This window comes from Malania oleifera, chromosome 9 (genome assembly GCF_029873635.1).
Source record: "Malania oleifera isolate guangnan ecotype guangnan chromosome 9, ASM2987363v1, whole genome shotgun sequence".
In the NCBI taxonomy this organism is placed as follows: domain Eukaryota; kingdom Viridiplantae; phylum Streptophyta; class Magnoliopsida; order Santalales; family Ximeniaceae; genus Malania; species Malania oleifera.
Genome location: NC_080425.1, coordinates 69,467,755 through 69,476,773, shown reverse-complemented (window position 1 = coordinate 69,476,773; position 9,019 = coordinate 69,467,755).

The following is a 9,019-nucleotide window of genomic DNA, read 5'->3' as shown; positions in this document are numbered from 1 at the left end:
TATCTCCATCTTCAAAAATAGTGAAGCGAACCCATTGCCATATCTTCAATCTCCTTTACTACACTAAAAAGAATGGGTTACAAAAAGTATATCGAGGGATGGATGTTTAGGGGAAAGAACCAGCAAGACCAACACCAGAAGAACTTGACCCAAGACCAGAAAAAGCTGATATGCCTCCATGGTTTGTTCAATTTTATTAGAATTATACTAGCTTCAATTCTTAAATGAGGGAAAATTTTGCTTCTCTTCAAGATAAGAACTCAAACATTGATGACAAATACACCTTGCTGGATAATCGCATTGCCAAAATAGAGCACCATGTCACACAAAATGTCACTGACTCAGATAAAGAGAGTAATGAGAATGATGATGAAGAATCTCAAGCAAAATCAGGAGAAGAAGTGGCTAAAGAAGAAGAAGAAGATGAAGAAGGCTCACAACAATCCGAAGGCAAAGGAATTGCTGAAGATAGTGACACAACTTCTGATACATAGACTGTTGATGTTGTTTTTTTGCTATTATGTATGCTACACATGCTTAGTTTCTGATTGTATGCCTTTTTGTTGATGTCAAAAGGGGGAATATGTGTGTGAGCAAAGTATGTGTGTGTGTGTGAGCAGAGTATGTGTGTGAGCAATGTCTATGAGTTTATGTATGTATTTGTTTATGCATGTATTGCATAGTATGTGGGTGAGCAAAGTCTATGAGTCTATGTATGTATTTGTTTATGTATGTATTTCCAGTTCTGAGATTTGAACCTATGTGTGTATTTTTATTTCCAGTCTAATGTACTACAAGCTCTGTGAAGAGTTTTATGAATATATATGCTTTAATGATAAAATTGAAACTATGAAGAGTTTTATGAATATATATGCTTTAATGATAAATCTGAAACTTTTAAAACCTGGAAATTTCAAATCTTCTGAACTTATGCCTTAATGAGATTATTTTAAAACTATGCTTATTGACAGGGGGCGCATTAATTTTAATTTTATATCTTTGCTCATTCTTTGTCTTCATAAAAAAGGAGGAGATTGTTTGCCTAGTTAGGCTTACAAACTCTTGGTTTTGATGATAATAAAGTAAAGTTATTTATTGAATTTTCAAGTGATATAATTACAGAAAAAAATGATTTGCTCAAATTTAACATGAAAGCTTACATGGATTAAAGAACAAGGAAAGTCTCATGCAAATACCAGAGATCCGTAATGAAAGCTCATAGAAGTTTGAGAGATTGAAGAGCAGCATTGAAAGGACTCGAAGCAAAAAAAGTATCAAATCAGCTTAAGACAAAGTCTTTGTAAGCACTTCAAGTTGGTTCAAACATAAATTTTCATTTTGAAGCTCATTAGGTAAAGACACTTAGAAATCTGAAGTTTTAAAAATCTTGGAACATGTTTTTCAAAAGTTAAAACAAGTTAAAATTCAAAGGTTAATTAAACAAAAGAGAGAGAAATCAAAAAATGATTTACAGCCAGCTGACAGATGACTGTCTGTCGCAGGATAGACGACTGACATATTTTTGTAAGATTTTAAACACAAGTAAGAATCCTAACAGATGACTGTTAAGTAATTGACAGACGAATGCTAGTAACAAGTGAGTCATCTGTGTGAGTTCTGCCAGACGACTACCACACTTTTGAGTTTGTTTCTAAAACTAAGTTGTTCTGGTGACAAACGACTGCCAAGCTGAGGACAGGTAACTGCCACCCTACTGAGTTGTTTTAAAATAGAATTATTCTAGTGACAGATGACTACCAACATAAGGACAATCGACTGCCACCTTTCTGTCTGAAGAAATATGAACGTTATACATGGACAGACAACTACCAGTGACTTCACATTCGTCTAGCTCGTGAAAATTTTCAAAATTCTCAACGGGCATATTTTTGAAATTTAAATTATTTGAAGCCCAAATTAATTTACAACTTGGACCCTACTCCAAGTAAACTTAGGGACCAAGCAAGAAGTCTTTCTTCATCTGTAAATACCCTCAAGGTTCATGAATTTAGACACCAAGAAATCAATTCAGCTCTCATACTCTCTCAAAACTTACTATAATTCTGAAAGCTCTCTATTGCTCTCATCACTCACGAAAAAATCTGAAGTCTTGTTGAGTTTCTCACTGAATTTGTGCATCAATTGTTGATTCTTTCATTAATTGAAAGATACTTATAGTGATAAATTTCTAGCGCTTCATTCTAAAATTCATATTCTGAATTTATTGAAGTACATAGTTTTTCAATTTGTACTAATCATCTCTTTGAGGAGCAAGTTCTTGTACGCCTTGTTTTATATCTTTGTAACAGGTTGATTGACAGTTCGAGAGCTGAATCATTGGACCAAACAAGGGAATATTTTTTGGAGAAGGCGGGCTCTAGCCTTACCCAAGGAGTGTTGTAATTGGTATTGTTTCACCTGGTAAAGGAACGACAATAGTGAATCCTTTGGTGGTTTTGCCAAGGGTGAGGACATAGGCTGTGTTGAAGCCGAACCTCGTTAAAACCCTGTATTTTTCTTTCTCTTCCCTACTCTTTATTTTTCAGCAAAAGATATAATCTGTGTGGTTGTTTTAAAATTCAATTCTATGTGTTTAGTTGTTAAATAAATCGAAAGGTAATTTGTTTTGGATTGATCAGCATTGATTGCGGAAACCAAATGGGACTACATTGGTTGATCATCCTTGACTTATTAATCTTAAAGTTTATTTAAAAGTTGAACATTAGGAAGAAGAATAATTGTGATACAAGGCTTATAACTAGTTCAGCAAATTTTCATATTGATACAGAGTTATTCTTACAAGGATTGAGTGATTGATTATATTGTTTTGATTGTGATAAATTTTGTGATTGTGTTTAAGTTTTGGTTATTGTTATAACTCAAAAGAACTAAGACAAAGGGGAATAAAATTTTTAAATCCCAATTCACCCCCCTCTTGGGAAGCTATTCCAATCTCATTATTGATAGTTAATATTAGTTGAAAAAATTCTCTAACTTTAAACCTCTTCAAGTTCATACATTTTGAAATGACCGTGTACAAACCACGACTAATGAAGTTCTGCAATTATTGGATTAGTTTTTTAAATTCAATAGAGTTTGAGAGATCTTTTGACAATGCTCATCATAGTAAAAAGGAATGGAATTCATGAAAGAAACAACTTGGTTCAAATAACTATGCATGGGTGGGTTTCTTGTGAAGATGATTACAATTTAGTAAGGCCAATAGGAGGCTATCTTCATAGAAGTGGACAAAAAAAATAGTTGTTGATATTGTCCAAGAAGCAAAATAGGATAGAAACAATGTGTGGCTAACCTAGCTAGTGTTATTGACACCACAAATGAGAATCTGGATGAGTTGAAGACAAAATACAACGAGAAGAGCATGACCTTAAGTAAAATTCTTGAAGAGATTGTAGACACCCCATTTTTACCCAGGCCCAATATATGTTTTACTATTATTATTATTGTTATTTTATTATTATTATTATTAATATTTTATTTATTCTTATTATTATTATTATTATTATTAATCTTCACTAATCTTGTTATTTTTATTATTATTATTATTATTATTATTTTCTATATTATTATTATTATTATTATTAATAGTACTTTATTATTATTATTATTATTATTTTCATTATTATTGACATTATTTTTAATTATTATTATTATTAGTATGTTTACCTTTATTATTACTATTATTATTATTATTATTTTATTTATTTATCTTTGTTATTACTATTATTATTATTATTATTTATTTCGGTTATTATTATTATTATTATTATTATTATTATTGTTGTTGTTGTTGTTATTATTATTTTTAGTATCTTTATTATCATTATTATTATTATTATTATTTATTTATCTTGTTATTATTATTATTATTATTATTATTATTAGTATTATTATTTTCTGTATTATTATTATTATTAGTATTATTAATAGTACTTTATTATTATTACTATTATTATTTTCATTAGTGTTTTTATCATCATTAGTATTTTTATTACTATTATTACTATTATCTTATTTATTATTATTATTTTTCATTAGTATTATTATTATTACTTTTATTTTTATTTCTATTTATATTGTTTATTATTATTTTATTATCTTTGTTGTTACTATTATTATTATTATTTTAATATATATATTTTTACCTTATTATTATTATTATTATTATTACCATATTAACAATTATTCTCATATATATTGTTTCCAAAAAGAAAAAATACCATAAAATGCAAAAAAACCAAAAAAGGAAAAGAGGTTGGTTAGGGTTGCTAAAAAATGTTTATATGAGGGGGCAGCGCACACACAGCATAAGGACACGGGGGAGCCAAAGCAGAAAATAAAAAAAAAATTCTTCTTCTTCCCTGCGTCTCCGACCTCCTTCATCCTCTCCATCCGCCTGCTTCACCATCTTCTTCCCTCTCCCATTGCAACTCACAGCCATAGTAGCCCGAAGACTTCCACTGCAACTCTCGGCCACATCTCCTGATGCACAGCTGCTGCTCCTGCTGAAGCTGCCGACTGACACTGCCCAAAGCCTCCACCTTTCCTCCGGAGGCCACCGTCCTCTTCGCAGCTCCGACGACCGCAGCAGCGGCAGCCTCCAGCCATCAACTCCGGCGATTCACCACCTTACGGCCAGTCCAGCACTCTCCTGCTGCGAATCTCCAGCAGCCGAGACTCCTTTCTGCTCCAAGCACAGCAGGACCAGCCGCGAGCTCCATCACCGCACCAGCACCTTACGGCCAGTCCAGCCCTCTCCTGCTGCGAATCTCCAGCAGCCGAAACTCCCTTCAACTCCAGCACCACGACCACCATCCTCTGTAAGTCCCTGCACTCAAACAAGATGCACACACACACGCTGAACACACAGTGAGGTTTTCACCTCCGGCCATACACACTGTACACACACAGACACAGGTGCATGTGTATTGTAGGTTATTTTACCTTTTATTCTTTTTGTTTCTCATTTATTTATTTATTTGTTTACTTATTTATTTTTTCTGTTTCTTTGCTTAGTTTGATTTATTTTAATGTCTAAAGTTTAAGACTTCATGGTATGAGTATGTATATTGATGTATTATTTGTCAGGGTATTTAGTTAATATTCGCATCTAGGTTTTTTTTTTTTTTTTTTTATTGTATATATGTTAAAATTCTAAATATTGTGTATATAATTTCATTTTATTGCAGTGATATTTGTTTAGATTTCTTGAAATAATTACTGTAGATACTAATCAATGTTTTCTCATTTTTGTAGGTTTCCTTTATATTTGTTAAGGCTGGTTTCAATTTTTACAATTTTGAATTGTATAATTATTAAATAAGTAATATTATGGTTTTTTTTTTTTTTTTTTTTATCATGTTATCATCAAATGTATGCTTATATTATGTAAGTAATATTGCGATTTGTTATTTTGTATTGTTTTTGTAGTCATATATATGTTCTTATTTTATTAGGGTTTGTTATTTCATATTGTTAACATATAGTTATTATTGTGTATCATTTGTTATTATCACTAGATATTATTGTTGTTTATTATTTGTAAAAAGCATTGCTTAGGTATTCATGTTTTGTATATTTATTTAGGGCATTTTTATTGTTAATATTTCATCATTGTTATATATGCAATTTTTTTTTTATTATTATTTGTATATGTATCTAGGGGGTTTGTATGACAATATATTTATTTTTATTTGTATATTTATTCAGAATGTCCACATTAATGTTTAATTGTTTGATGCTTTATCCTTATTATATATTTGTGTTTATTGATATTGTATATTATTGCATATTTAAAATTATTGCATTACTGTTATATATTTTTAACATTGTATATCATATTCTGATTTATTGTATTATCATTGTTGGTTAGGGTTGATTTTGTTACCATAATTTTATTAATTGTTTTCCATATATATTATTGTATATTTACAGATTAATCTTAGGGCTACTTAGTTTCCATATTTTAATCCTAAGACTGATTTGTTTCCTTAATTAATTGTTTATATATATGTGCATGTCCTTAACTGCGTGTTAATAATAAGGTAAGTATCATATTATTAAAATATGCATATTATCTTTGTTACTATTGTAATATTGTTATTATTATTGTATTACTTCTATTACTGCTAATACTACTATGATCAGTATTATTACTATTACTATTATCTGTTTTAATGTTGGTATCAATATGGTATTAATTATTATCACTATTATTAATATTATTGTTATTAATTAATATTATCATTATTATCACTATTAATATTATTATTACTATTGTTAATATTTTTTGTTATTTGGCCTTATATGTATCAGAGGATTTATTTTTATTAAAATATTTTCTTGATTTTTAAATCCCTATGATTTAATTGCAAGGGGTATTAGCCTTGGGCATCACGTACCCTAAGCTCTGAGGGAATATATGTATATATTTATTTATTTTCCTATGTATTTATAAATTCATAAAAAGGAGTAATGTAAAGATTTATTAGATTAACTTAGGGATAATTTTAAATTAATTAGGTACCGTTCTTAAGAACGGGCGCGTAGGGGGTGCTCATACCTTCCCCTCGCGTAACCGAACTCCCGACCCCAACTCTGGTATTGTAGACCGATTCTACCCCTAACGGGGTAGTAGTCATGTGTTCTAACCGCACTAAAGGTTAGTGGCGACTCCTACACCATATTTTTCCTGAAAATATTAAATTAATTTTTTTAGTTCGCCGCCCGGGGCACACGCGCTCCCGGGACGTCGCGACAGCCTAGCGACTCCGCTGGGGACCTTAGAGAGTCGAGCCATTAATTAATTGAAAATTATCCAAAGTTTAAATTTAATAAATCTTTTAATTACTCCTTATTTTGTAAATATAGTAATTCATAAATAACCTTGATTAATTGTAAATATTTTATTTCCATAATTTGTAAATAACCAAAATTAATTAAAAAATATTTTGTTTCTTAATTTTGTGAATATTAATTATAGATATTTTATTTCCAAATATTCTGAATAAAGCATATTAATTGTAAGATATTTTGAAAAGTAAATTAATTATAGATATTTTGTATACTAATCGTAAATATTTTGTTTCCTTATTTTTGTTTCCAAATTTTTTGTGAATAAACATATTAATGGCATATATTGTGTTTCCTTATCTTTTGAATATATATATTAATTGTAAATATCTTGTTTCCATATTGTTTATAGCATGTGAATAAATGTGGGGATAGTGGGATTAGGTTAAAAATTAAAATCACACACTCTCACGCTCTATACCCGAGCTTTCCTTACTAGGATTAGATAGGAGTGTAATAGCGTTTGTCCCCACGTGGCAGGGCTTGTGGGGACCCGCGAACCACTCCGCTCAATTTAAACTTTGTCCAAACCCCTTTTGGGTGAGGATGGAGGTTAGATTGGGAACCTTTGTATATAAGGATTAAAGCTTACCCACACATACTTGTCTATAGTCTTCCCTAACTAGGATAGAGTCATGAAGAACCCTGTATATATACATACCTACCCTGGGTTGGGACAGGAGCCACATCCTACTCCATGTATAGTATGTTGTATATATGTTATGAGATACTTTGTATTATATCATGCATTTGACATACATTTAGACATACATGCTACTTATTCAGTATTCTGAAAAGGCCCAATAATGAGACCATGGCCCAGTCTTTCAAAAATAAAGCACTTGGCCCAAACATTTTAAAATATGGGTTGGCCCAACCCTTTTTCAAATAACTCGGGCCCATTTCTTTAAAAACAAACTTGGGCCCAACATTTTCCTAAGCAAAAACTGGGCCCAGGCCTGATTTTAAAAAAAAAAAAAAAAAAAAAAAAAGGGTTAAACCCCGATTTCAAAAATGGGCTTCGGCCCTATTACCTAAAAATCTGGCCCAACCCTTTTCAAATAACTTGGGCCAAATTCTTTAAAAACAAATCAAGGCCTGACCTTTTCCTAAGTAAAAACTCAGCCCAAGCCTGATTTTCAAAAAGGTTGAAACCCAGATTTCAAAAGTGGGCTTCGGTCCTATCGTCTAAAAACATGGGCCAACATTTTTCTAAGAAATCCAAGCCCAAGCCCTTTTAAAACTACGGCCTGATCCCATCATGAAATATATCGAAGCCCATATTTTAATATACTTGAGGCCTAGGTGCACACTAAAGTCCACAAGCCCGTATTGAACAAATCCAACAGGTTAACTAACCTGGGTCAACCCCAACCTCAAATCATAATTTGACCCTTCATAGAATCTGAGCTACATAGACCGTCATCAAGGAAATGAATGATTGAGGAAAGAATTGAATTGAAATTGTGGCCCATCAATGATTATCTTAATCTTGAAATCTCTCATTAGTGGGACTTTTCATAGAATGCTGACAAAGTAGTTAGTTAGGATTACATTGCATCCATGCATTCATGCATAATTTCACACATAATCATGCATGGTCATATCTCTATTTGTATGTGTAATTGCACTAGTTGCATCCGTGCACAAACATTCATTGCATACGTTGCATTCATGTACTTCATTTCATGCATGATCATGCCCGATAGGTTGCATATATGTTCATATCCGTGTTTGTATGTGTTTGAGCACTAGATACACCCTAAGTTTGAAATAAAAGCTTCATTTTTCTTTGTGCAATGTCATCACTTTAAACTTATCATACTGTGCCTGATATATTACATCCATGTAGGCATACCTTGTGCTTAGCCAAGATTTTGGAAAAGATAAAAGTCATTTATGGAAGACACTATAGTCACGCTTGAAAAGGAGTCCGCGGTACAGATATACTCTGAAAATCAGCAAAGTCAATGGGGAGATAGCGTGGATAAGGAATCAGTGATCGAGGTACTAGATCGAGTTAACCTAAATACTCGGTCAAACTCTTTGGAAGAACTGAGAGTCATTTGGAAGGGGTGGTCACCTCAGCACCGGCTGAAATTTTCACAACTGTATGGGCATATTGGGTTCTTACTTCATGTGTCCG